Source organism: Notamacropus eugenii, chromosome 2 (genome assembly GCF_028372415.1).
Source record: "Notamacropus eugenii isolate mMacEug1 chromosome 2, mMacEug1.pri_v2, whole genome shotgun sequence".
NCBI lineage: Eukaryota > Metazoa > Chordata > Mammalia > Diprotodontia > Macropodidae > Notamacropus > Notamacropus eugenii.
This window is the reverse complement of record NC_092873.1, coordinates 109,052,541-109,065,396: the sequence shown is the minus strand read 5'-3', so window position 1 is coordinate 109,065,396 and position 12,856 is coordinate 109,052,541. Positions and strand designations below refer to the sequence as shown.

Below are 12,856 nucleotides of genomic sequence, written 5' to 3'. Positions count from 1 at the left end.
CAGGTCTTTCTGACTCTAGGCCCAGCATTCTATCCACTGAGCCACCTACCTGGTTCCTCGTGTAATTTAGAATAAGCCAAATAGAAAGCAGTGATTTCGGGGTTGGGGGTAGAGGCACATAGAAACTTAAGTAGGTAGCCAGTGGAGTGGGACTTGGAGAAGCTGGGGGCTGACCCTGACCACCAATGATACCAGAACACACTTTCAGCAAAAGTCCTGGACCAATGTCTCCCCTGCATCTCCCTATCCCAGCCCTTGCTGAGTCCCTAGACCCCATTTCCTCCATGCACTTTTTAATTGGGGGTATCTGCTCGGCTTGACCAAAGACTCTAGGGCCCTCCCCACATACACCCTTGGGTAGAGGCAAGGACCCCTCCAGCACTTTGTGCTCTGGGACAGTTGGGGGGTGGGGGTGGTAGATGAGGGGCAGGAAGTAGAGTTGGCAGCTGAAAGCCTAGGAGTTCCGTGTGAGTGGAGATGAGAGTTGAGCCTTTATCAGTTTGTCTGGATCCTGCCATCTCAACACCTATTCCATCTCCTCCTCAATCTCAGTCACTCAGTCCCTGCCCCAGTATCTCTCCTCCCTAATTCCCAAGGCTGAACATGACTCCCAGCCTAACCTCCTTCCTACCCCCATCCTTGGGGCAAGAAGCTTGATCTCTGATGCATCTCTGAAGCATTTTGTACACACCTTTAGGGTTTGGGTTATTTTAGGGAAGTGATACCAGGCCTTCCTGTGATAGGTCTAGAGGTGGGGACCTTCTTGGGATTAACAGGGAGGTTCAACAAAGTCATCTCCCTCCCATCCCAGAATTGACCTGGGGGAAGCTGGTAAATCTTGTGCTGTCCCAACCCCACTCCGTAAAATCAGTGGGCCCCCACAACTCCAAGCTCTGACTGTCCCAAACCAACTAGGACCATTCTTGAACAACACTTCAGATTCCTTAGACCCCTAAGATAGCCCAGGAGCATGATGGCCAGACTGATCCTCAACGGCACAGATGGACAGGCTAGCCCTTTGGGGAAAGAGCCAAGGAACAGATCAGAGGTGGGCTTGAAAAGCTAAGCTCTTGGGGTGAAGGATAGAGGAAGGCTGCACAGCCTATAAAAGTAGGAGCACCCTCAGCCTTTGGGAATGGTAATAAAATTTTACAAAAGATATTGTAAGCTTTCTGGACATTACTTTTTAGGTACTAAAAGAAAAGAATACATATTTCTCAGCTCTGCCTGGCACTTTTGCGAAAATTGACCATATACTAAAGCATAAAAATCTCATAAAGTTACAGAAAAGCAGAAATATTAAATTTTTTTTTACTGATAATGCAATAAAATTTTATTTAGTATAGAATCTTTCAAGAAAGGAATAAAAGTTAGAGACTAATCTTATGAATTGGCAGATCAAAGGATAACTCACAAAAATAATAGAAATTCATCAGAGAAAAATGAGAATAATGAGATTAACTTCTAGTCTACAGCTAAAACACTCCTTAAGGAAAACCTTATGTCTCCTAACATTTTCTTCAATTGAAGAAGATAAACAGATCACTGATTGACCATGCAACTAAAAAACTCAGTAAATCAGAAAACTCCAACACCAAAGGCACAATTCTGAAAATCAAATATTTTTATTTTTAAACATTTTTTAAGGTTTTGAGTTCCAAATTAAATCAGATATAGGTTATACATGTGCAATTATGTAAAACATTTCCATATTAATCATTTTGTGTAAGAAGAGTCGAATAAAAGAAAAAAATGAAAAAAGAAAGTGAACTATATCATGCTTCAGTCTATATTCAGGGAATATCAATTCTTTCTCTGGAGGCAGATAGTATGCTTCATCATTAGTTCTTTGGAATTGTCTTGGATCATTGTATTGCTGAGAGTAGCTAAGTCATTCGCAGTTCTTCACTGAACAGTATTGCTGTTCCTATGTACAATGTTCTCCTGGTTCTTTTCACTTCACTGTGGATCAGTTTACGTCAGTCTTTCCAGGTTTTTCTGAAATCATCTTGCTTGTCATTTCTTGCAGCACATTAATATTCCATTACAATCATATAGCACAACTTGTTTAACCATTCCCCAATTGATGGGTATCTCTTTGATTTCCAATTCTTAGCCAGTATAAAAACAGCTGATATAATTATTTTTGTAGAAATAGATCCTTTTTCCTTTTTTTGGATGTCTTTGGGGTATAGACCCAGCAATGGTATTATTGCTAAATCAGAAGGTATGCACAGTTTTATAGCCCTTTGGGCATAGTTCCCAACTGCTCTCCAGAATGGTTGGATTAGTTCACAATTCCACTACCAGTGCATTATTGTCTTAGTTTTCTCACCTCCCATCCAACATCCAACATTTTCCTTGTTTATCATTTTAGCTGTGCTGATAGTTGTGAGGTGGTACCTCAGAATTGTCTTAATTTGCATTTTTCTGACCAATAGTAATTTAGAGAATTTTTTCATATGACTATACATAGCTTTGATTTCTTTGAAAACTTATTGTTCATATCCTTTGAACATTTATCAATTAAGGAATGACTTGTATTCTTATAAATTTGACTCAGTTCTCCATATATTTTAGAAGTGAGGCCTTTATCAGAGACATTGACTGTAAAATTTTTTTCTCAGCTTTCTGCTTCGCTTTTAATCTTGGTTGCATTGGTTTTGTTTGTGCATTAAAACCTTTTTAATTTTATATAATCAAAATTGCATATTTTACATTTGTAATGCTCTCTATATCTTCTTTGGTCCTAAATTCTTCCTTTATGTATAAATCTGGCAGATAAACTATTCCATACTCTCTTAATTTGCTTATGGTATCACCTTCTGTGTGTGTAAATCATGGATCCCTTTTCAAAACCTTATCTTGTTATATGGTGTGAAATGTTGGTCTGCCATACTCTTTTCTAGTTTTCCTATCAGTTTTTGTCAAATAATGAGGTTTTGTTCCAGAAGCTTGGATCTTTGGATTTATCATATACTAGATTACTATAGTCATTTACTATAATGTAATTTGTATCTGATCTATTCCAGTGATTCAGTACTCTATTTCTTAGCCAGTACCAGTTTGTTTTAATACTTCCATTTATAATGCAATTTGATAGCTAGTATAACTAAATCACCCTTATTTTTGCATTTCTTCCCACTGATTCCCTTGATATCCTTGAACTTTTTGTTCTTTCAGATGAATTTTGTTATTTTTTTCTAGCTCTAAAAAATATTATCTTTGTAGTTTGATTGGTATGGCACTGAGTAGATTAATTTAGGTAAAATTGTCATTTTTATTGTATTGGCTCGGCCTACCCTTGAACAATTAATATTTTTCTAGTTGTTTAGATCTGATTTCATTTGTGAAGTGTTTTATAGTTGAGTTCATATAGGTCCTTGGTTTGTCTTGGCAGGTAAATTTCTAAGTGTTTTATATTTTCTACAATTATATTAAGTGGAATTTTTTTTTTCTATCTTTTGCTGCTATGACATTGTTGGTAATATATAGAAATGTTGGTAATTTATGTGGATTTTTTTTGTATCTTGCAACATTGTTAAAATTGTTAATAATTTCAAGTAGTTTTTTAGAGGTGATAATGGGCCTCCTTGCTTCACCCCTGATTGTACTGGGGCAGCTTGTAACTTGTCCCCATTACAGATAATGCTTGCTGATGGTTTTAGATAAATATTACTTGTCATTTTAAGGTAAATTGCATTTATTCCTATGATTTGTAGCATTTTTAATAGGAGTGGGTGCTGTATTTTGTCAGAAGCTTTTTCTGCTTCTATTGAGATAATCATAGGATTTCTGTTGGTTTTGTTATTGATATGGTCAGTTATGCTGATAGTTTTCCTAATACTGAATTAGCCCTGCCTTCCTGGCATATATATCCCATCTTGTCATAGTATATAATCATTGTGATATATTGTTGTAATCTATTTGTTAGTATTTTATTTAAAATTTTTGCATCAGTATTTTTTAGGGACATTGGTCTATAATTTTCTTTCTTTCGCCTCTTTCTGGTTTGGGTATCAGCACCATATTTGCATTATAAAAGGATTTTGGTAGGACTCCTTTGCTTATTTTTCCAAATAGTTTATGTAGTTGGGATTTTAATTGTTCTTTAGATGTTTGGTAGAATTAGCTTGTGAATCCATCTGGTCCTGGATATTTTTCCTTTGGAAGTTTATTGATGGATTGTTTAATTTCTTTTTTTTAAGATTGGTTTCTTCAAGTATTGTATTTCTTCTAACTAACTAACAGTTTGGGTAATTTATATTTTTGTAGATATTCATCCATATAATTTTGATTGTCAGATTTATTGGCATACAGTTGGCCAAAATAGCTCTTAGTTATTGTTTTAATTTCTTCTTCATTGATGGTGAATTTACCCTGATTTTCAGTTTTGATACTGATAATTTGGTTGTCTTCTTTACTTTTTTAAATCAAATTAACCAGTGGTTTATCTGTTTTATTGGTTTTTCCATAAAACAAGTTTCTAGTTTTATTTATTCAGTGACTTTCTTATATTCAATTTTTATTAGTCTCACCTTCGATTTCCAAGATTTCCATTTTGGGGTTTAGTTGGAGATTTTTAATTTGTTCTTTTTCTAGTTTTTTTGGGGGGAGAGGTGCATGCCCAATTCATTGATCTGCTTTTCTTTATTGATGTAGCAAATAAAGTTATAAAATTTCCACTAATTACCACTTTATGCATCCCATAAATTTTGGTATTTTGTGTCATCATTTTTTTTCATGAAATTATCTATTGTTTCTATGATTTGACCTTTGATCCACTTGTTTTTTAGGATTATTTTAATTTGCAATTAATTTTTTATCTTTCTGTTGTCTGTTGAATGTAATTTGTGTTATATTATGATCTGAAAAGACTGTTTACGATTTCTCCTTTTCCACATGTAGTTGTGAGGCTTTTATGTCCTAATACATGGCCAGTTTTTGTGTGTGTGCCTTGTACTGCTGAAAAAAGATATACTCCTTTATATACCATTCAGTTTTCTCCCTAGATCTATCATATCTAACTTCCCAGAATTTTATTGACCTCCTTAATTTCTTTCTTATTTTTTTGTTAGATTTATCCAGTTCTGAGAGGAGAAAGTTGAGGTCCCCCAGTAGTATAGTTTCATTATGTATTTCCTCCTGTGACTCATTCAGCTTCTCCTTCAGAAATTTAAATACTATACCATTTGGTGCATACATGTTTAGTATTGATATGACTTCATTGTTTGTGGTACCTTTCAGCAAGATGTAGTTTCCTTCTTTATCTCTTTTAATTATGTCTGTTTTTGCTTTTGCTGTTTCTGAGATCATGATTGCTCTCCCTGCTTTCTTTGCTTCAGCAGAAGTATAATAGATTCTGCTCCAGCACCTTACCCTGTGTTTATCTCTGCTTTAAATGTGTTTCTTGTAAACAACATATTGTAGGATTCTGATTTTAAATCTAGTCTGCTATCCACTTCTGTTTTATGAGTGAGTTCATCCCACTCACATTTATAGTTACAATATCTGTATATTTCCCTTTATGCTATTTTTTGCTTATTTATCACTCTCTTATCCAGCCCCCCCCCATCCTTTCCCTCCTCAGAAGTGTTTTACTTCTGATCATTGTCTTCCCCAGTATACCCTTACTTTTATAAGTCTCCTCTCTCCCTTCTATTATTCCTGTCCCCTTTTACTTCCTTAAAGGGTTAGATTGACTTCTATATCCACCCAAGTGTGTATGTTATTCCTTCTTTGAGCCAATTTTGATGAAGTAAGATTTAAGTTTTGCCTATCACCCTCAACCCCTTTCAGTCTCCCCCTCTCCTTCCAATTTTCTTTCTCACCCCTTTATTTTGTTTTTTTTGGGGTATTATGCCATCAAAGTCACTTTATATTCACACCCTTTGTCAACACATATTCCTTCTAATTGATCTTATAATACTAAAGTTCTTAAGAGTTACAAATATTATCTTGCCATGTAGAAATAGAATTAGTTTGACCTTATTGAATTTCTTATGTTTTCTCTTGCTTCTTTTTTACCTTTTTGTGTTTCCCTTGAGTCTTATATTTGGAGGTCAATTTTTTTATTCAGTTTTGGTCTTTTAATTAGAAATGCTTGAAAATCCTCTACTTTGTTAAATGTCCATTCTCCACCCCACCCCCCCCACTCAAATATTATATTCAGTTTTGCTGGGTAGATGTTATTTGGTTATAATCCAATTCCTTTGACTTTTGGTATTCCAAGCTCTGCGTACTTAATATAGAAGCTGCCAAATCCTGTGTAATCCTGACTGTAGCTACATGATATTTGAATTGTTTCTTTTTGGCTCCTTGCAATAATTTCTCCTTGATCTATGAGTTATGGAGTTTGTCTGTTATGTTCCTGGGGGTTTTCATTTTGGAATCTCTTTTGGGTGGTGATTGGTGGTTTTTTTCACTTTTTATTTTGTCCTCTGGTTCTAATATATCAGAGCAGTTTTCTTTGCTTAATTTCTTGAAAGATGTTGTCTGGGTTTTTTTTTTTTTAATCATGACTTTCAAGTAGTCTGGTAGTTTTTATATTATGTCTCCTGGATCTGTTTTCTAGCTCAGTTGTTTTTCCAATGAGAAATTTAACATTTTCTTGTATTTTTTCCTTTGGTTTTTTTTTTTTTTTAATCATATCTTGATGTCTCATAGGATTATTAGTGTCCACTTGTTCAATTCTAATTTCTAAGGAATTATTTTCTTCAAAGTGCTTTTGTCATTTCTTTTTCATTTGGCAAGTTCTGTTTTTTAAGGAGTTATTTTCCTCAGTAAATATTTTGTACATCTTTTCACATGCTATTGACTCTTTTTTCATGATTCTCTTGCATGACTCTCATTTGTTCCCCAGTTTTTCTTCAGCTTCTCTAATTTGCTTTTTAAAGGCCTTTTAAAGCTCTTCTTGCAATGCTTTTTTGGGCTTGAGACCAAATTAGATTTTTCTTTGAGACTTCACTTGTAGCCATTTTGACATTATTGCCCTCTTGTAAATTTATGCCTTGATCCTCTGTATGTCTGTAGCAGTGTTCTAAAGTCAAGGTCTTTTGTTTGTTTGTTTTTTGCTAATTTTTTCACCCTTTTTTTGTTACTTGATGTTTTTATGTGGGAATTGAGCTCTGGTCCTGTATTATCCCAAGCTTTTTGTGCTATGGCTCTGGGTTTTACCTCTGACTTTTACTGGGCTTCAGGGCTGATCTGTTTGCTTTCTCTGTAGGGTAGGTTTCCCTTCTGGATTGTACTGGGTGGATGGAGCCTTCCTGTTGGCTTCTCCTGGGTATGGAGTTTAGCTGCTAGTCTGCTCCAGGATTAGGGCTTTGCTATTGGGCCGCTATGGAAACAGAGTCTCTCTTATGGTAGGCCCCAGGGGTGGGGTCCCCCTGTTGCCAACCCCAAGGCAGAGCTTAAATACTGGTCAGCAGTGGGGTTAATTCCTATCTTATAGTTTAAACTGGGTGTAGGATTGCTAGAGTGCGCCTTGCTAAGCTGCACATACTGTTCACTTGCCTAGAGAGCTGATGGCTTGCAGTGGAGCAGGACCTGGCTAGTGAATTCTCCCAGACTTAGAGTCTTGTTGTAGACCCCCTCCTGTGAGGCTGGTTGCTGTTGCTCTTGGACTTTGTTCCCTTCCCATTCCAGTGAGACAGACCTCTTCTGCTGGGCTGGTAAGCTGCTTCTGTGCTCCTAGATCAATTTTAAGGTGCTTTTCTAGTTGTTTGCAGGGGAATTTTGGAGGGCTTTAGAGGTTTCCTTCCTCACCCTACAATTTGGGCATTGGAAAATCAAACATTAACAACATTGAAAGGAAAAAAAATAACGCAGAGATTGTTTTTAAGAAAAAAAATTTATAAAGTTAGTCTTTTCAAAAAATGGGGAACAAAACATTATCGATATAAAAATGGGAGTATTTGCAACTGAAGATCAGATAAAGGAAGCTATTACAAATTATTTTACCCAAAAGAATTATTTTGCTAAGAAGATTTATAACTTGCATGAAAAAATATAAGTAATATATATTTAGGAAAATATATATTAGAAAAATTAGTATTAGAACAATTAAAAAACAAGAAATAGGCTATTAACAAGTCGTAAATGAACTGTCCTTCCCCTTTACAAGAAAAAAAGAAACCAGGGACCAGATGGTTTATTAAATGATAATATGAAACTTTTAAAGAACAGTTAATCCCAATATTATGTATATTGTTTTTTAAAAAGAAAAGAGATCTTACCAAATATAATCTTGATTCTTAAACTAGGAATTGACAAAACAGAGAGAGGAAAATATAGACCAATTTCTATTCTGAATATCTAAGTTTTAGAAATGGTAGTTATCCTAGTAAGGAGAAAAATATTAATGGAATAAACATAGGCAAAGAAAAAATAGAGCTTACTTTTTGCAAATGATATAATGGTCTCTCTAGAGAACTCTAGAGGTTCAACTAAAAATTATCTGAAATGTACTCATTTCAGCAGAACATATACTGAAATTGGAAAAATACAGAGATTGGCATGACCCCTTCAGAAAGATGTTATATAAATTTGTGTAGAATGTCTTATTTTTTGGTATTTAATAAAAGGTTAAAAAATTTTAAAATCAATTGAAGCAATAGCTTTAGCAATGTAGTAAGTTATAAAATATACCCACATGAATCATGAGAATTTCTGTGTATGACTTCTGTATTTTGTCAAAGGCACTAACTTCCATCCCTTATATCCAAAGGTTTATAATCTCAGTGTTATCCTTTCACTCAGCATTATCTCAGAATTATCCATTCTCTTACTCTACATATTCAGTAAGTTGTCAAATTTTGACGTTTTTACCTCTGTAATATCATTTACTTCTGACCTCTTTTCTTTACTCAGCAGGTCCTCATCACTTCTCATCTAGATGATTGCAACAGCCTCAATTCATATCCCTGTCTCAAGTTTCTCTACAACCCAGTTCATCCTACATGTTGCTGTCAAAATAAATTTTTTAAGTGCAGATTTGTTCATGTGATTCCTTAATCAATTTCAGTGGCTTCTCTTTACCTCTTAGATAAAATAAAAACCTGTTTGTTTAGCTTTTAAATCCCTCCACAATCTGGCCCCAACCTATTTTTTCTGCGTCATTGGAAATTTATCTTCTTCCCTTTGCCCTGTGAATCAGCCAAACTGTCCTTTTCTCAGTTTTTCATAAAACCACTCATAAAGTCTCCCTTCTCTTTGCACTTGTACTGGCTATCCCACATGCTCTTAATGCACTCCTTCCTTACCTATGCTTTATTTAGTTCTCTTTAAGGCTATAAGTTCCTTTTGGGTAGAGTTTATTTTATTTTTTTGTACCCTTTGCCTGGGACCCCAAGCACCTAATGCTTTCTGATTACCAACAAAACTCAGTAGAATAAAATGTAAAGAGACATTTTGTTCATTATTATCTGTAGTATGCATAAAATATTTGGGAATCTACTTAACATGAAATATGTTGGGATTACGAGAAAACAACTACAAAGTCTTTTAAGAAAGAAATATCTAAATAATTGGTAAAATGGTATCACTGGTAAGGAGACCATGCCAGTATAATAAAAGGCATGGTAGGGGCAGCTTGGTGGTAGGGTGCTGGCCAAGGGGGTAGAAAGAATCAATTTCAGATTTCTCCTCAGAAACTTACTAGCTGAATGTTTTAGAAAAGTCCCTTAACCTCTCTCTGCCTTAGTTTCCTCGTTTGTGAAATAGTCATAATAATAGCACCTACCTTTGAAGATTGTTGTGAGGATAAAATGAAATATTTGTAAAACATTATACAAATGCTAGCTGTCATTAAAAATGGCAATAATATTCAAATTAATTTTCTAATTCAGTGCCATACCAACTAAGAATAACTGATAAAATTCATCTAGAGGAGTAAAAAGGTCAGGAATCTCAAGGAAAATAACAAAAATGTTAAGAATGAAGGGAGCTTTGCTGGACCACTGGACACCAAACTCTACTGCTGTGTTGTAATCATTAAAACTGTTTGGCACAGGTCAATAAAAAAAGAGTAGTACATGATGTAGGAAACAAATTAACATAGTTTTTGATAAACACACATCTCCTTTCTCCTGGAATATGTATTAACCCTTCAGAGGAAACTTATACAATTAGGTACACAATGACATGTCACACCATATACTCAGATAAGCATTAAGAGGATATATTGTTTAGATAAAATGATTAGATAATGAATTAAAGTATCAAGGAAGGCAAAACTTTTTGCACAGGGATAGAAAACTGATTAATAATCAAAAAATGAGATAGAGGATCATAGGAGAGAAAGTGGTCTGTTTTGCTTACATTAAATTATATACTTTTTGCACAACTATCATGTAGTTTATTAGAAGGCAAATAGAGGAAAAACATTTTTCAGCATTTTTCTCTGCTAAAGGTGTCATATCCAAGATAAATAAGAAAGGAATTCAAATACGTAACAAGAGCTATTCCCTAGTAGAAAAATGATCAAAGGATATGAATTTGTAATTCTCAAAGGACAAATTCTAAGATTTCAATATATGTATACATAAAAAAATGCTTCAAATTACTGACAATTAAAGAAATGCAAATTGAAACAAACTCTGTGGTTCCATCTCACACTTGTCAGTTTGGCGAAGATGACAATAAGGGAAATTATTATTTATAGAAGAACAGTGGGAAAACTGGCACAATAATGTACTGTTGAGGGAACTGTGAATTAGTTAAAGTTATTCTTGAAAGCAGCATGGAACTGTATCCCCCCACAAAGTCACTTGCAATGCCTTTGACCCAGAAATTGTACTCATAAACGTATTTCCCAAAGAGATCAAAGAAAAGGAGAGTCATCTACCCACACAAAATTTTTTGTTACAGTTCTTTTTGTTATGCAAAGAAATAGAAGACAAAGGAGTACCCTTTAATTATGGAATGGCTGAACAAAATGTTATAATGTAATGTTTTTCCTAAGAAATGACAAGTGATGGTTTCAGAAAAACCTGGGAAGACTTATATGAATTGATGCAGGATGAAATGTGTAGAACTGCATGTCTATAATTCCAACATTATAAAGAAAACTTTGTAAGATTTAATAATTCTGATCAGTTCTGTGACCAACCAAGATTCTAGAGGACTCAGGATGAAGCTTACTACCCACTTACTGATAGAAACATGGTGAATTAAATGTGCAGAATGAAATTTACACATTCTGGGCACGGCCAATATGGAAATTTGTTTTGCCTGAGTTTGATTATTTGTTATAAGGTGATTTTTTTTAATTGGGGCAATGGTGGGAGGAAGAGGTTGGATAGGGATAGAATTACATAAAAAACAAAAATAGATGACATTTGTATAGGACTTTGAGATTTGCAGAGCGCTTTGAATGAGTAATCACATTGGTTTCTCCCAATAACCTATGGGGTAGGTTCTATTATCATGCCAGTTTTACAGATAATGAAAGTGAAGGTGAGAGAGAAAAAAGAGAAGAGTCATTGGAGAATTAAAAAAAAAAAATACAGAAGAGAATAGAAGGAAAGCCAGAAGGAAATATAGACAGTGTGAATTGCTTTGAAGGACTTGTGTGTTTTAATTCAATATGTATTTAAAAGAAAATGGAAGTTGCACTTAAAAGTTTTAAATTTATATGTAAAAGCACTCTTTTTTCTTGTTCTTATTTGTATACATAAATACTTTTTTAAAATTTAGTGGTGTTTTGAATAAAACAGTTAAATTGAAAACAAAAACATTTACAATCTGACTCCATTCTGTTTTTCCTGTTCATTTGCAAATTACATAACCTGTGCACTTTAGCCAAACTGACCTGCTCACATCTTATATACAATATTAAGTCTCCCCCATCCATGCCTTTGCACTGGCTAGTCCTCTGTTCCTGGAATGTTTTCCTTCCTCACTTATGCCCCATAAAATGTGAATCTTTTTCTAAGCTCTATTTGAGTTCTATCTTCTCTCCGGCCTTTCTTTACTCTCCCAGTTTTTACTATTCTATCTGGAGTTACTTTGTATTTATTTTGCATCTTTTTTTTGTATTTACTTATTGTTAAACATTGTATTCTTGTCTCTGACAGAATGTAAGCTTCTTTGGGGCAGGGCCTTTTTAGTTTTTGTATGGTCACCTTCTGAAGCTATAGTGCTTGGCAAATAGCAAACAATAAATGCTTGTTGAATCCAATTTTTATGTTAGCTGCTAGACGTTTATTTAGTTGTACTATGTGCCAGGCAGTGTGCTAAGTGCTGAAGATACAAACACGAAAAATAAAGACAGCTCTTGCCCTCATGGCTTACAGTCTTATGGGGGAAGACAAAAACAAAAAAGAAACTAAAAAGGGAAAGGGTAAAGAAAGTACCCAAGTGGTGGGACATAATAGAGAAGAACAAAGGAGTGCATGGGGGTAAATGAAGTATGGCAGGCTTGGGTACCCTCCTTAAAGGAAGATTCTGGGAGGAGCCCTTGCTCCACCAACCAACCAGAGGGTGATTAATGTTAAACACTGAAAGAATTGTGTGGATGACAGAAATGGGTTGCACATATATCTGTTTCTCTTTCAAATATAATTGGTGAAAATACTGTACTGATAAAATGAAAGCCAGTCATTGTAATTGATCCTTTGTGTTATTATAAGTATTGGGCCCTTTTATGAGATTCATCAATGAATATCATGCTGTCTTGTTTATAGTGGTTTTGTCAATCTAAAAACATAAGATCATAGATTGAAAGATGGAGGTATTTTAGCAGTCATCTAATCCAACCTTGTCATTTTGTAAACAAAGAAATAGGCGCAGAAGGGTTAAGTAACTTGGTCAGGGTCATATAGGTAATAAGAAAGCAGGATAGGAAAGGCTATTA

At 34.7% G+C, this 12,856-nt stretch overlaps 1 protein-coding gene and 1 non-coding gene across 12 annotated transcripts in view; both read left to right on the top strand.

Annotated features, from left to right (window-relative positions):
- The window catches only part of SUPT3H (SPT3 homolog, SAGA and STAGA complex component), a 654,394-nt gene that overhangs the window by 81,463 nt on the left and 560,075 nt on the right, over positions 1 to 12,856 (top strand). The window lies entirely within an intron of this gene.
- Positions 8,466 to 8,569, top strand: LOC140530564 (U6 spliceosomal RNA). Its single transcript, XR_011975999.1, has one exon. It is a non-coding gene; the product is annotated as a U6 spliceosomal RNA (small nuclear RNA).